This window comes from Balaenoptera physalus, assembly GCF_965194825.1.
Source record: "Balaenoptera physalus genome assembly, chromosome: 18".
Taxonomy (NCBI): domain Eukaryota; kingdom Metazoa; phylum Chordata; class Mammalia; order Artiodactyla; family Balaenopteridae; genus Balaenoptera; species Balaenoptera physalus.
This window is the reverse complement of record NC_138899.1, coordinates 30269127-30285400: the sequence shown is the minus strand read 5'-3', so window position 1 is coordinate 30285400 and position 16274 is coordinate 30269127. Positions and strand designations below refer to the sequence as shown.

General features: G+C 39.8%; 1 long non-coding RNA gene across 1 annotated transcript in view; it reads right to left on the bottom strand.

The window, feature by feature from the left end:
- The window catches only part of LOC309647486, a 527314-nt gene that overhangs the window by 62251 nt on the left and 448789 nt on the right, over positions 1–16274 (bottom strand). The gene's annotated exons all lie outside the window — the stretch shown is intronic.

The window sequence follows — 16274 nt, the reverse complement described above, 5'->3', positions numbered from 1 at the left end:
CTTCATCTGTTGTGTGTTTCTCTGTCTTCTCATTTTGCTTAACTTACTGTGTTTGGGGTCTCCTTTTCACAGACTGCAGGTTCGTAGTTCCCGTTGTTTTTGATGTCTGTCCCCAGTGGCTAAGGTTGGTTCAGTGGGTTGTGTAGGCTTCCTGGTGGAGGGAACTAGTGCCTGTGTTCTGGTGGATAAGGCTGGATCTTGTCTTTCTGTTGTGCAGATCCACGTCTGGTGGTGTGTTTTGGGGTGTCTGTGGCCTTATTATGATTTTAGGCAGCCTATGTGCTAATGGATGGGGTTGTGTTCCTGTCTTGCTAGTTGTTTGGCATAGGGTGTCCAGCACTATAGCTTGCTGGTCGTTGAGTAGAGCTCGGTCTTGGCGTTGAGATGGAGTTGTCTGGGAGATTTTCGCTGTTTGATATTATGTGGACCTGGGAGGTCTCTTGTGGAGCAGTGTCCTGAACTTGGCTCTCCCACTTCAGTGGCACAGCCCTGACGCCTGGCTGGAGCACCAAGAGCCTGTCCTCCACATGGTGCAGAATAAAAGGGAGGAAAAAAAGAAAGAAACAAAGAAGAAGATAAAATAAAATAAAGTTATTAAAATAAAAAATAATTTTTAGAGAAAAAAATTTTTTAAGTAATTAAAAAAACAGACAAAAAAACGGACAGACAGAACCCTAGGACAAATGGTAAAAGCAAAGCTATACAGACAAAAATCACACGCAGAAGCATACACATACACACTCACAAAAAGAAAAAGGGAAAAAAATATGTATATCATTGCTCCCAAAGTCCACCTCCTCAATTTGGGATGATTTGTTGTCTATTCAGGTATTCCACAGATGCAGGGTACGTCAAGTTGATTGTGGAGATTTAATCCACTGCCCTGGAGGCTGCTGGGAGAGATTTCCCTTTCTCTTCTTTGTTCGCACAGCTCCCGGGGTTCAGCTTTGGATTTGGACCCGCCTCTGCATGTAGGTTGCCTGAGGGCATCGGTTCTTCACTCAGACAGGACGGGTTAAAGTAGCAGCTGATTCGGGGACTCTGGCTCACTGAGGCTGGGGGGAGGGAGGGATACGGAGCGCGGGGCGAGCCTGCGGCGGCAGAGGCCAGCGTGACGTTGCACCAGCCTGAGGCGCCGTGCGTTCTCCCGGGAAAGTTGCCCCTGGATCACGGGACCCTGGCAGTGGCGGGCTGCACAGGCTCCCGGGAGGGGAGGTGTGGAGAGTGACCTGTGCTCGCACACAGGCTTCTTGGTGGCGGCAGCAGCAGCCTTAGCGTCTCATGCTGGTCTCTGGGGTCCGTGCTGATAGCCGCGGCTCGCGCCCGACTCTGGAGCTCCTTTAAGCGGCGCTCTTAATCCCCTCTCCTCACGCACCAGGAAACAAAGAGGCAAGAAAAAGTGTCTTGCCTCTTCGGCAGCTCCAGACTTTTTCCCGGACTCCCTCCCGGCTAGCTGTGGTGCACTAGGCCCCTTCAGGCTGTGTTCACGCCGCCAACCCCAGTCCTCTCCCTGGGATCCGACCGAAGCCCGAGCCTCAGTTCCCAGCCCCGCCCACCCCGGCGGGTGAGCAGACAAGTCTCTCGGGCTGGTGAGTGCTGCTCGGCACCGAGCCTCTGTGCTGGAATCTCTCCGCTTTGCCCTCCGCACCCCTGTGGCTGCTCTCTCCTCCGTGGCTCTGAAGCTTCCCCCCTTCGCCACCCGCAGTCTCCGCCCGCTAAGGGGCTTCCTAGTGTGTGGAAACCTTTCCTCCTTCACAGCTCCCTCCCACGGGTGCAGGTCCCTTCCCTATTCTTTTGTCTCTGTTATTTCTTTTTTCTTTTGCCCTACCCAGGTATGTGGGGAGTTTCTTGCCTTTTGGGAGGTCTGAGGTCTTCTAGCGTTCAGTAGGTGTTCTGTAGGAGTTGTTCCACATGTAGATGTATTTCTGATGTATTTGTGGGGAGGAAGGTGATCTCCGTGTCTTACTCTTCCACCATCTTGAAGCTCTCCCCCTATGATCTGTTTTCTACTTCACTTATTCTCCTTTCAACTGTGTCTAATCTGCTATGAAACTTATTAACTATTATTATTATTTTTTAAATGTTAGCATTTCTCTTTGGCTTTTATTTGTTATTTCCAGTTTACTACAAAAAATCCTTAACCTTGTCTTTTACCTTCATGACTATGATAACTGTATTTAAAGTCTTTATGTGATAGCTCTCTTATTTGGATATTCTGCGCATCTGTTCCTATTGTTTGACTGTGTTTTTTTGGTTTACAGTCATATTGCTTTGTTTACTCATGGGCCAGGCTATTTTTCAATTGAATAATGGGTATTGTATCTAAAATTTTAAACTAATTTTGAAATGTAGGATAATGTTATCATCTGCTAGAAATAATTTATACTTATTTCTGAAAAGAAAATTTAGCAACCTGACTCTCAACTCCTCTTCTAGAATTGGCAGATACCCCTGGTGGAAATGTGGTCTCAAATACAAGACATGACAAACTGGGTTTATTTCTTCTGCTACATAGTCTTCACTGACTTAGTACTCTGATGCCTTCAACTGTTTTTTGTCCAGAATTTCTAGTTATACTCAGTCAGAAGGTAGGTCTACTATTACCAGAAGTAGAAGTATGGATAATTAATTTTAATACACTGGGAAAATTGCACTATATCCTCAAAAGTGAAGAACACAACATTCTCTTCTTATTGGCAAAGAAGGAACATGAGGAAACATTTGTGGATTATTCCCAGCTCCACTCTTAACCGAATAATTTACCAACAATTTATAAAGATGTCCTAGTAATTTTGATTATTACATCTGATAGGATGTCTGCATAAATATGAGTTATTATATCTCTCCATCCTCTTATGTAGTCTCTCTTGCTATATATGTTTTACTGAGAATACTATATTTTGAATCCCAACCATAATAAAAAATTTTTTGATGATTTATTAATGACATTTCTGTCTCAAAGTAATATTTGTGGATAAAAATGTTCTCCATAGGCACTCTTAGTAACTAGAAGTAAAGGAGGCTGTTTTGGCTGAGATTCATATAGGCAAATGAAATTAGTTGTCATACTCTTCCTAGAGCTCCTCTGTCTACTCTGGAAAGATACCATTTAATAGTCAAGAAGATCTCAGAGAAAAGACTCTAACATTTCCCTGACTTACTAGGGCCCTGAATATAATTGGGGTTTAGGAATATATAGACATGGTTGAGGGATTGAGATGCTACCCACCAAAGCCATATAGCAAGGAGGGGCAACACAATTCTTGAGAGAAAAGTCATATGAGTGTGCAAAGAATCATAATAGAGTGGGCCAGAATGAACAGAATTTCAAGTGCAGTTCAAGGCTATGGTTGACCGTGCTCTGGTGCAGTACTCCCAGATTGCTGTCTCACTGGTAGGTATGATAAAGAGGACTCTGGTGACAGACATTCATGTTCCTTTGCTGTGGGATTCTCCCTTTTCAAGGCTGAACATCTGAAGAAGGTGTTTTTTTATGACTGAGAACCAGGTAATAACTGGAGATGTGGCAGCAAGATGGTGGAAAGCCCAAGGTGTGAGCACTGGAGAGTGAAGATAATTCACTCCCCCAAGGACATTAGTGGTTCTAGGTAGAATATATACTCTGCAGAGAGAGGCACTGCACAAGACCTGAGATAAGCAGACCAATGATTAGACAATGGAGTAGAAACACAGGGAGAATTTTAGTCAAAAGAGAGGGACTGCAGAGCTGAAGTTCAGGACTTGCATTCTATGTGAGATGCTGTTCTTCTTACCTGTTGGAGACTGTTATGGAGTAAATGTTTGTATCCCTCCAAATTAATGTGTTGAAACCCTACCCCACAGTGTGATGAGGTTAGGAGGTGAGGACATTGGGAAGCAGTCAGGATTAGATGAGGTCTCAATGCAGGGGACATGGTTTCGAGCCCTGGTCCGAGAAGATCCCACATGCCGCTGAGCAGCTAAGCCCGTGCGCCACAACTACTGAGCCTGCGCTCTAGAGCCCGCGTGCCACAACTGATGAAGTCTGCGCGCCTAGAGCCCGTGCTCCGCAACAAGAGAAGCCCCCGCAATGAGAAGCCTGTGCACCGCAACGAAGAGTAGCCCCCGCTCGACACAACTAAAGAAAGACCGCACGCAGCAATGAAGACACAATGCAGCCAAAAAAACCCAAAAAAGAGCCATGAGAAAGCTTGCTTCCTATCTGTGCTCTCTGCCATGTGGGGATACAATGTGGAGTCAGAAGTCTACAACCTGGAAGAATGCCGTCACCGGAACCTGAACATACTGCCTCTGATCTTGGATTTCTAGTCTCCAGAATTGTAAGAAATAAGTTTCTGTTGTTTATAAGCCACCTAGTCTATGATATTCTGTTATAGCAGCCCAAACTGACTAAGATAGGAACTCTTAGTGTGACATAAAAAAAGAGGGGAAACAGAGGTTCTTTACTTAAAAGGTAAGGATCCTTAATACAGCCTTAAAGACTATTAAGGGCCTTTAATTAGGGTCTTTGAGTGCACAGATGACGAGGGACATTTTGTTATACAGGTAAGTAGCCCTGAGGACCATCAGATCCAGGGGAGGACAAACCTGGGAAAATCAGAGCTTCTTGCAAACCAAGTAAGTGATGATTCAGAATATCTCTGAACAGAGACCAAAGAAGCCTGAGCCCTTTGTAGAAGAGGAGAGTATTAAGATATTTATCCTCTTGACAAACACTTCAGCTTTAGTTCTAGCAAATGCATTGGACGTAGACAATTCACTGCAAATTTTGAGCTTTCTTCTAAAACTAACTTTAATTGCCACGAGTATTGTTTGTTAGAGGACGTAATGGCATTTAGAATTTTCTCAAAGATAAATATTTTTTACTACTTAGATCCTATTTCTTTTATGAGTAAAATGTATATTGGTGAATATTATTTTATAAACTGAGAAATTTAAACAGTCCTTTTGGTAAAAAATTGCTCAGGTGTTTATATTCATTCTGTTTTTCCAGTGGGTGTGAGGTCACAGCAAGTGACCAAACATCACTGGAATGGCTTATCTGCAGAGTCAAGGAACTGAGGTCCATTCTAGAAATAGTCCTCCTGGGATGTGGTAAAAGAACTATTTGGTTTTCTTGAGGCCTATACATGACCTTCTCAAATCCTGCTATCATTAACAGAGATGGAGAGAAAACATTCATGTAGGATACTACACAAGTTGAGTCAACTTGCATGTAAAATTGATGATTTCTCTTCTTTTACCTCAGAAAGAAACTACATTGTTACTGATAACGTAGAATGGTAAAAAATGTGGCTGAATATATAGTGTCTCAACCCTAGAGATAGAGAAATCAGGTAATGATGCAATCATGGCAGAGGAGGTAGAAATGAGGAGTTCACTAAGAACTAAGATGATGAGAGCTTCCTGGGGCCACGATACTCAAGGTACCAAGGACAGGAGGATGAGAAGACAACAGGAGAGGACTAAAGAAGGGTAGTGGTGTTTTATGGAACTCTGAATTTAGGCATATCTGGGCCTAACCATGCTGCTGCTTCTTATTAGCTCTATTATCTTTACAAAGCTTTTAAATTCAGTAAGCTTTAGTTCCTTCATTTTCAAAATTGGAATAATATTAAGACTTTGTATTATATTAAATAATATTTGCAAAGTTCTTGGTTTATAAAATTACTATTATTAGATAGAGACTTCCCTAAAATTTGATTTTCTGAGAGGGAAAGAGGAATGTCAATCATCCTTCCTTAAGTACTTCAGGATGAAGAGCAGGGAGAAGGAATAAAATTGTATGAAGGGACTCACTTTGGATGATGAGAATGATACTTTGATATTTACTAGCTAATCTATGAGAAATAGTATATCATAATATTTTGGTGGGCTCTTGAGTTAGAGATAGAATCTGTGAATTTTACTGTTTGCAGATAATTGGTGTCTTGGGAGTAAGATTATAGTGATATAGAAAAAGAACTGAAAGGCTGTTGCCAAGAAGCACCTATGGGATATGAAAAATTATTCTACCTTTCTAACTCAGAAACAGAAGATGTAAGAAATGATCCCTGGCAAAGAGAGATGGTCTGAAAATGCATCATGAAAGGACAAAATTCCCCCCAAAAGCTAAGAAGTGACATTCTTGAAGATTTTTTTTCTTGATGAAACTATATTTGTAAAGGTAGTAGTTTTCTATTTTGCACAAACTGAGCAAAAAAAAAAAATGTGTCTAACAACAAACATTTGCATCAGGATGCATAGGACCCTCAATGCAGAACAAGACGTAGCATCTGCTCTGAAGGAGCACATAGAACATAAATCATTTTACACCCAACAGTGCATTGCCGTGGCGCTATATTTATTTGTCTGATAAAGTCATAAATGTAACCAGACTAGAAATGCCATTTTCATGCTTGGAAACACAATCTAACTTCATACTAATTCAGAAGTTTATATGTTATCTGTTCTCTGATTTGGAAATTTTGTCAAAAAACAATGCTATTCTGATCTGATTATATTTTAGGGGTAGGAGAACATCCATCTGTAACAGTTTTTATTCTTTTCATCATATGACATGGAATAAAATGTCTGATAACAGAAGACACCGTATAGGTATGTGGTCATTTTGCTGTAAAAGACCATCTGCCTACCTCTGTACAACATGGTTGAAGAAGCATAAAATGAAGACCCAAATCCCTTTATACTCTTGAAGACCAGATGCCTTATGACATGACTGATGGTAGGGTAAAATCTACCCCAGTGCCTATCCAGCAGGTAGACATTAGGTAATAAGCAAAAGAACCAGCTGTCAGGAATCTGAAACACCATGGCATTTTAGAATTTCGTCATTAAAATACAGCATGAAGCTGAAATTTTTAGATGAGTAATTTTATGAGCAACCTTAGAAAAATAATGACACTAGAGAACAGGCAAAATGTAGCTGAGTGGTGTATTACACTAGATATGGCCAGCTCTTTAAAAATGCTATATTCTTGAATTCTGGAATAAAATCAGCACTCCTTTCCTTGGGGAATCATGAACGTAGTGTTAAACAGAAGTGGTAGACCAGGAACTCAAGGGTGAGCCACTGTAACCCTGAGTCCGGATAGGGAATGCTCTGTAAACCTGAACAATACATTCAACCTGCACTAGGAAAAGGAAAGTGTTCCAAAGCACTCCCTCCCAAGGCAGAAGCATTTTATAATACTTGACAGGACATTGTGTGCAATGAAAATTAATAACAATGATTCTTTTTCAGAGACGAACCTCTCACTTTTGCCTAAGTATTTCAATCTGTTGTCCGATTAGAGAGAATATGAGGAATGAGACTCTCTCCTTCTCATTTTTGGCTAAAAGTCTTGGCTGGCCATTGGGACAATCTGTTGCTGCTGGCTATTGCTCTGGGGGTGAGTTAATGCCAGCCATTCAGATGCTCACTAAAATCTATACTCGCGTGGAATGGTGGTTTTCTGCTTCCAAGTGATCAGCTTGCTGTCCTATGCAGCATAAGCAAAAAAGACTCCCTTTCTGCCCCTTGGTCTTGCTGAAATTTGGGCCTGCAACTCACATTCTCTGTGCTTCCTCAAGCTCGCTAGTTTACAGCCATCTGTCTTTGTACCATTAACCCACCCGATTAAACACCATACCCTTGTTTTCTGTGTCTGCTCTGGTACATTTTGTGCATTCTGAGGCGTTCTCATGATATACTGGTCTAAAGACAGCTCCCTCAGAAAGGATGTGGGTGGAGACTACCTCTGTGAGAACCTCAAGCTGTGGCAGATTTGGACCCTCTGGGGAGCCCGCGGGGGATCTGATCAGGGCAATCTTTGATTATACTATACCAACAGTGAGACAATGGAAAAGTGCCCTCTTTACCAGCCAGTGGATAAGACTAGAATACAGGGAAGCATAAGAGAAAATCCAGTGGAGACTGAAGCAATTTTGTAGGCGTGGTGGAAAATGATAGCACAAAAGGGAATGGCAACATGCAAACAGTGAGCACTGGGAATGAGGATCTTTGCTCTCCTTTTCTCTGACTTGTTCTGTCCATGCCATGTCATGGATTGTCTCCCTGTTCTGCTCATGCTATTTGGACAGCATAGGGACAAACAGATAAAACCAGCCCGTGGTTCCCTGGAAGACCTTATCCGACTGGGGAAGAAGGGCTAGCACCCGTCAAAAGGAGAAAAGGCAGGACTCTGGGTGCAGAGCTAAAATAGATTTTTCTGTTGGCTCTCCAGAATTCTATGGCAAAATTTTAAGCAATGCTGGGAGGTGAGACTACCTCAAGGTATTGCATGCTGTCTCAAGAAACAAAGGAAGCGACAGTGGTTGTATGTGAGGCAAGGAAGAGATGTAGCCTCTCTCCCATTTATTTATTTATTCAACTCTTTAACATAAGTTTATTATTTAATTATAATTAAGTTTAATTTTAAGTTTATAATTCTTTTATGCCATGAGTTTTAATCCTATTTTACAATTATGTATTTTATTGCTCATTTTAAAAAAAATTGGCCATTAGAAGCCCCTTCCTGCATCTAGGCTTATATTTTCCTCACCCCAGCCCTGGAAACTACCACTTCTGTAAGGGGTCCTGGTCTTCTTCATCGGAGAATGATGTTTAGAGACCAAACAATCTGGGAGCTAGGTATACTAATCGCTATTTGGCTATCATTGCTTCTAGGCCCTTTCAGTGATCAAAACTAGGAAATATATGTGTGTATACTCACATATACATGTGCAGCTATATTTATTTCCAAATCTACCTGTATAAATATTGAAATTTATATGTGTATACTGATACCTCTCATTTCAATCTAACACAATAGGATCCTCTCCTTTTCTTATTTGTAATTTCCACCCCAGAGAGTAAGAAACTTGACCTCCATCATTGACAATATACTTAATTATTTGTTCAATCCTATATACAAATAAGGCAATTTCAGAATGGCTAACTCATGCCTCTGGGAGAAACACATTTACTAACTAAATTACGGTATTTGTGTATAGGTCTTTTTGTCTTTAGGATCTAGGCTTATTTTGATAATACATTTTATTTCCACTCAAATTTAGATTTCAAGGTGACCTCCTCTAATATCAGCTCTAGTGAGATAATTATCACTCTAATAGGTTTTTGGTGGTACAGGTTATCACTGGAACACAGACATGTGCAAACTGTCTTCAGATAACAAAAACGTATGTAATCTGAAAGAAAAAAAATCATCTAAGTTTGCTTGTTTCATAATTGGAGGTAGGCACTTTGGTATAACTTCATGATTTTTTCCACTGGCAAAATTTTAAGCAATGCTGGGAGGTGAGACTACCTCAAGGTATTGCATGCTGTCTCAAGAAACAAAGAAAGCGACAGTGGTTGTATGTGAGGCAAGGAAGAGATGTAGCTTCTCTCCCATTTATTTATTTATTCAACTCTTTAACATATGTTTATTATTTAATTATAATTGAGTTTAATTTTAAGTTTATAATTCTTTTATGCCATGAGTTTTAATCCTATTTTACAATTATGTATTTTATTGCTTCACATTTTGCTTAACTTACTGTGTTTGGGGTCTCCTTTTCGCAGGCTACAGGTTCATAGTCCCTCTTACTTCTGGTTTCTTCCCCCAGTGTGTGAGGTTGGTTCAGTGGCCTGTGTAGGCTTCCTGGTGGAGGGGACTGGTGCCTCTGTTCTGGTGGGTTGGATTGGATCTTGTCTTTCTGGTGGGCAGGGCTGCATCCAGTGGTGTGTTTTGGGGTATCTGTGAACTTAGTATGATTTTAGGCAGCCTCTCTGCTAATGGGGGGGTTGTGTTCCTGTCTTGCTAGCTGTTTAGCATGGGGTGTTCCACATTGGAGCTTGCTGGCCTTTGGGTGGAGCTGGGTCTTAGTGTTGAGACAGAAATCTCTGGGAGAGCTCTCGCCGATTGATATTACATGGGGCTGGGAGGTTTCTAGTGGTCCAATGTCCTGAACTCGGCTCTCCCACCTCAAAGGCTCAGTCCTGACACCAGGCCGGAGCACCAAGACCCTGACAGCCACACTGTAGTTCTATGGTCTTAGACCGGGCAGTTAACTTCTCTGTGCCTCAAATTTCCCTTCGTGCAGCACCTCCTCGCCCCAGAGTCCCAGTCAGGTGCGAGGGAAGGGCTATCGCTCCCAGGCTGTGCAGGGAGGAAGCCCAGGAGGCTGGCACAGGACACTGGTGCATGACCCTGTCACTATGTTCTCATTTTAATTTTCTGACAGAATTTAAAGAATTTCCTGGGTATTCTTTGGACTTGAAAAATTGCCACTTACTATGAGCTTGGCGAAAAAAATCAGTCTTAGAAATTACAAATGGTACAAACAACTTAGAGGAAGATACCACATAATATAGATATAGATATATAATATAGATTAATATCCACTATTTTGAAGTTCTCCCAAGGAGCTGAGATCTGTTCAAAAGTGTAGTTGCAGTGAATGTTTGGGTTATTTTGATTTATTAATTCTGTAATTGAGATCTAAAATGTCTGTGATTGTATGGGCTTCCCCTTCGAACTTAATATGTTGCTCTGAGAACTTCATAGAAATGTTGATTTTTGAGCTGATCATCTCAATAGATGCAGAAAAATCTTTCAACAAAATTCAACACCCATTTATGATGAAAACTCTCCAGAAAGTAGGCATAGGGGGAACCTACCTCAACATAATAAAGCCCATGTAGGCCAAACCCACAGCCAACATCATTCTCAATGGTGAAAAACTGAAAGCATTTCCTCCAAGATCAGGAACAAGACAAGGCTGCCCACTCTCACTGCTATTATTCAACATAGTTTTGGAAGTTTTAGCCACAGCAATCAGAGAAGAAAAAGAAATAAAAGGAATCCAAATTGGAAAGGAAGAAGTAAAGCTGTCACTGTTTGCAGATGACATGATACTATACACAGAGAATCTGAAAGAGGCTACCAGAAAACTACTAGAGCTAATCAATGAATTTGGTAAAGTAGCAGGATACAAAATTAATGCACAGAAAACTCTTGCATTCCTGTACACTACGGATGAAAATTGAGAAAGAGAAATTAAGGAACCCTCCCATTTACCATTGCAATGAAAAGAATAAAATACCTAGGAATAAACCTACCAAAGGAGACAAAAGACCTGTATGCATAAAACTATAAGACACTGATGAAAGAAATTAAAGATGATACAAACAGATGGAGAGATATACCATGTTCTTGGATTAGAAGAATCAACATTGTGAAAATGACTATATCATCCAAAGCAATCTACAGATTCAATGCAATCCCTATCAACCTACCAATGGCATTTTTCAGAGAACTAGAGCAAACAATTTCACAGTTTGTATGGAAACACAAAAGACCCCGAATAACCAAAACAATCTTGAGAAAGTAAAATGGAGCTGGAGGAATCAGGCTCCCTGACTTCAGATTATACTACAAAGCTACAGTAATCAAGACAGTATGGTACTTGCACAAAAACAGAAATATAGATCAGTGGAACAGGATAGAAATCCCAGAGATAAACTCATGGACCTGTGGTCACCTTATCTTTGATAAAGGAGGCAAAAATATACGATGGAGAAAAGACAGCCTCTTCAATGTAAAAGAATGAAATTAGAACACTTCCTATCACCGTACAGAAAAATAAACTCAAAGTGGATTAAAGACCTAAATGTAAGGCTATTCACTATAAAACTCAGAGGAAAACATAAGCAGAACACTCTATGACATAAATCACAGCAAGATCCTTTTTGACCCACCTCCTAGAGAAATGGAAATAAAAACAAACATAAACAAATGGGACCTAATGAAACTTGAAAGCTTTTGCATAGCAAAGGAAACCATAAACAAGACAAAAAGACAAGCTTCAGAATGGGAGAAAATATTTGCAAATGAAGCAACTGACAAAGGATTAATCTCCAAAATATACAAGCAGCTCATGCAGCTCAATATCAAAAAAACAAACAGCTCAATCCAAAAATGGGAAGAAGACCTAAATAGACATTTCTGCAAAGAGGATATATAGGTTGCCAACAAATACATGAAAGGATGCTCAACATCACTAATCATTAGAGAAATGCACATCAAAACTACAATGAGGTATCACCTCACACCAGTCAGGATAGTGTGTAGATCAAAAAAAATCTACAAACAATAAATGCTGGAGAGAATGTGGAGAAAAGGGAACCCTCTTGCCCTGTTGGTGGGAATGTAAATTGATATAGCCACTATGGAGAACAGTATGGAAGTTCCTCAAAAAACTAAAAATAGAACTACCATATGATCCAGCAATCCCACTACTGGGCATATACCCTGAGAAAACCATAATTCAAAAAGAGACATGTACCACAATGTTCATTGCAGCACTATTTGCAATAGCCAGGGCCTGGAAGCAACCTAAGTGTCCATTGACAGATGGATGGTTAAAGAAGATGTGGCACATATATACAATGGAATATTACTCAGACATAAAAAGAAACGAAATTGAACTATTTCTACTGAGTTGGATGGGCCTAGAGTCTGTCAGGCAGAGTGAAGTAAGTGAGAAAGAGAAAGACAAATACCATATGCTAACACATATATATGGAATCTGAAAAAAAAAAAAAGGTTCTGATGAACCTAGGGATAAGGACAGGAATAAAGATAGAGACGTAGAGAATGGACTTGAGGACACGGGGATGGGTAAGGGTAAGCTGGGATGAAGTGAGAGAGTAGCACTGACATATATACACGACGAAATGTAAATTAGATAGCTAGTGTGAAGCAGCTGCATAGCACAGGGAGAGTGTGAGGGAGATGCCAGAGGGAAGGGATATGGGGATATATGTATACATATAGCTGATTCACTTTGTTATACAGCAGAAACTAACTCAACATTGTAAAGCAATTATACTCCAATAAAGATGTTAGAAAAAAAGAACATAGTGACATTTATACCTATTAACATAGCAAAAATTAAATAACAACAATGACTAAAAGTAATTCATTCATTCAGTGCGTATTAATTGAGTTCCTACTATATGCTAGGTGCTGAGAAAACAGTTGTAATTAAAACAAGGAAAAGTTTCTGTCTTCGTGGAACTCATATTCCAGTAGGGGAAAGATGAGCAAGAGACAAAATAAGTATGTTGTGTACTGTTGGGGATGGTAAATTTTATGGAGAAAAGAAAGAAGGGAGGATGGGTAGGAAGTGTTAGGACCCGAGGTGGGTTATACATTTAATTTGGATGGTCAAGGAAGGTATCATTGGAGAAGTGACAATTGGGCAAAGACTTTGAAGGAGGGGATTGAAGAATCTGGGGGAACAACCAGCATAGAGACTTCAAAACATGTCTCAATGAGCAGCATAGAGGTTAAAATGGCTGAAGTGGACTGTATTAGGGTAGTTTAAGAGAGGAAGATGGAAAGGAGTTGGGGGGTACAGGGGCAAACAGTGAGAAGCAAGCTGAGAGTGGAGTCTTGAAGCTAATGCGAGGGCTGTAGCTTTTATTTTATCCACAAAGACAAACCATGGAAGGTTATTGGTCAGATACAAGACATGATCAGTTCTTGTTATTGCCAACTAACTACAACCCTTCCACAAACTCAATTCCATGCATCCCGCTCTCTGACTACCACCTCTTATCTCTGGTCTTCTTCCTCTAGACACCCAACTTCAATGATTCTTTGATCTGACTAGGATCTCCAATCTGTTATCTCAGCTCCTTTCTCTTCTCCCTTACCCGTTGGTGTCCTTTCCCTATTTTTTAGCCTGGTGAGATCCTATGGTCAATCACTATGATCACTCCATTGACCACACCCAAAAGTTCCTTGCCCTTCTTTCTTTTCTTTGTAGTTGTTTGGCAGAATCATAATCCTGGTTAAATTCAGCTCCACACCTGAACTGGTGCAGCTAAATGTGGAGGAAAAAACACATCTTCATGGACTTTGAATTGGTGACCATGTGTCTCAAATGCATTCTTAATGTCTCCAGGCAACCACACCAAGCCTTATACTCCCACGAGTGATCATTTACACTCCCAGTCTCTTATATGATTTATCACTTTCTTGTCCTGCTTCAAACCTGCAACATATTTTCTCCATCTCCTTGCTTCCTGTCTTACTAAAATAATTAAAAAATCAGAAGACCCTCCACAAACTCCACCCATCTACCTACCATCAATATGTGCCTCAATATACTGTGCTTTCTTGCCTGCCACCAGAGAGAAATATTACTGCTCCGATCTAAAGACTATCCTTGTACACTGGATGCCATTTTTTATCACCAGTCAAGCACTTCACTCTTTCTATCTCAGAGAGTCACTTCTTTCACTCCCTTCTGAAATACACTTGTTAATATGTGGTTGTTTCCTTCATTAAAAACAACAACAACAGCAACAAAAACATCTTCCTTCAATACCTCCTCCATCACCAATCCAGTCCTTTGCTCTGCTTTACAGCAAAATTCTACAAAAACATTGCCTTTGCTCATTGATTCTCTCTTACATTTATCTCAGTCAGGGTCTCATCTTGACCACACCACTAAAATTGCTCTTGTCAAGGTCTTAAGGTCACCTTACTAAATCCCCCATTCAATTCTCACCCTCATATTACTTGACCCGTTATCGGTATTTGTTGACATTTCATCTCTCACTCCTTTCTTCACCAAACTCACCTGGTTTTCTTTTTGCCTTACTGGTGGCTCCTTCTCAGGCTCCTCTGCTGGTTCCCTCACTGTGCCCTGTGGCCTAATAATGGAGCTCTCTAAGGCTTAGTTAATGATTCTCTGCTTTACTGACACTCATTTTCTCGGGTCTTCCCCAGTCTCACGATTCTAAATACTCTCTATATGTCAACAACTCCCAAATTTATATCTCTAACATAGACCTTTTCCTCACATCTCACTTTCAACAATTAGAATATTATTTTGACTTTATCTTGAAAATATATTCAGTACATTCAGAATCTGATCACTCATCACCACCTGTAGTACTATTACTCTTGTCTGTAGCCACCATTCTCTCTCATTGAATTATTACAGTAGCCTTATAATTTGTCTTTCTGACTCTATTCCCCTATACATTTTGTTAGCACAGTGGAGAGTGAACAAAATGAGAATAGATTCTAACAGACACAAAGATAAAAGCAGAGAAACCTGAAAAGAGGCTAGATAGCAGTAGAGATGGTGAGAAGGGGTCAGATTCTTGATACATTTTGAAGGTTAAGTCCAATAGGATTTGCTGATGAGAGAAAGAGAGGAGTCAAGAATGCTCTTAAATTTTTGGCCTGAGCAATCGAAAGTGGTGAAGGAGGTGGGATCCTACATTGCTGATGACTCAAATTTCAGTCTTTTTGAGAGGCAACATGGTAACCTGTATCAAAAGCCTTTAAATAGTCATACTTTTTGAACCACTGGCTCTAATTTGATTTTTTTTCAATAAAAGGAAAAGTCTCTGTTTATAAATATGATCATTAATATAATATAATCAATAATTCATATGATCAATAATATAACATATGATAATATTATTTACAATACAAGAAGAACATGGAAATATATACAATATAACATTAAATGAAAACATGAAATGATTTGTTGACTATGATTAGGACAATGTAAAATATTTATTGAAGTAGATAAGTCAAAATTAGAATTTGTAAAAATAAAGCCAATTAATTATGCTGGGCCAATGAGAAAAGGAATTATTCATTTTTAAGTGAAAATATTCCTGAATGTTTTGAAAAGTTTTTATATTTATAAAAGGGAAACATGTTAGAAATATAATTAGGTGTCATCTCTTTATTTTAGACAATAGATCTATCCCTTTATAAAATTTTTCCTGCAAGGCATTTGCTTTTGTCAAGTGGTGAAATACTTAACAATTTATTTAAATTTACAAAGATTTTTAATGGATGTTTATGAAACTACCATAGACTTCTAACCTAAGAGATCTGTTTTATCCTAACAGTCTTATACTGGAATGCAGAATCAAGGGATTTGATTTCAAGACTCAGATATGTCACTTATCCACTGTGTGATTTTGGTTGAGGTAGATCAGGTTTTTCATTTGCAAGATGGAGATACCAATCTTTTTTCTATCTACTTGATAGGGTAGTTGTGAAGATCAAATGAGATGACATATCTGAAAATGCCTTAAAAACTGTAAATCTCCAAAATATACAAACAACTCATGCAGCTCAATATCAAAAAACAAAAACAAAACCAGAAACAAACAAAAAAACAACCCAATCAAAAATTGGGTGGAAGACCTAAATAGACATTTCTCCAAAGAAGACATACAGATGGCCAAA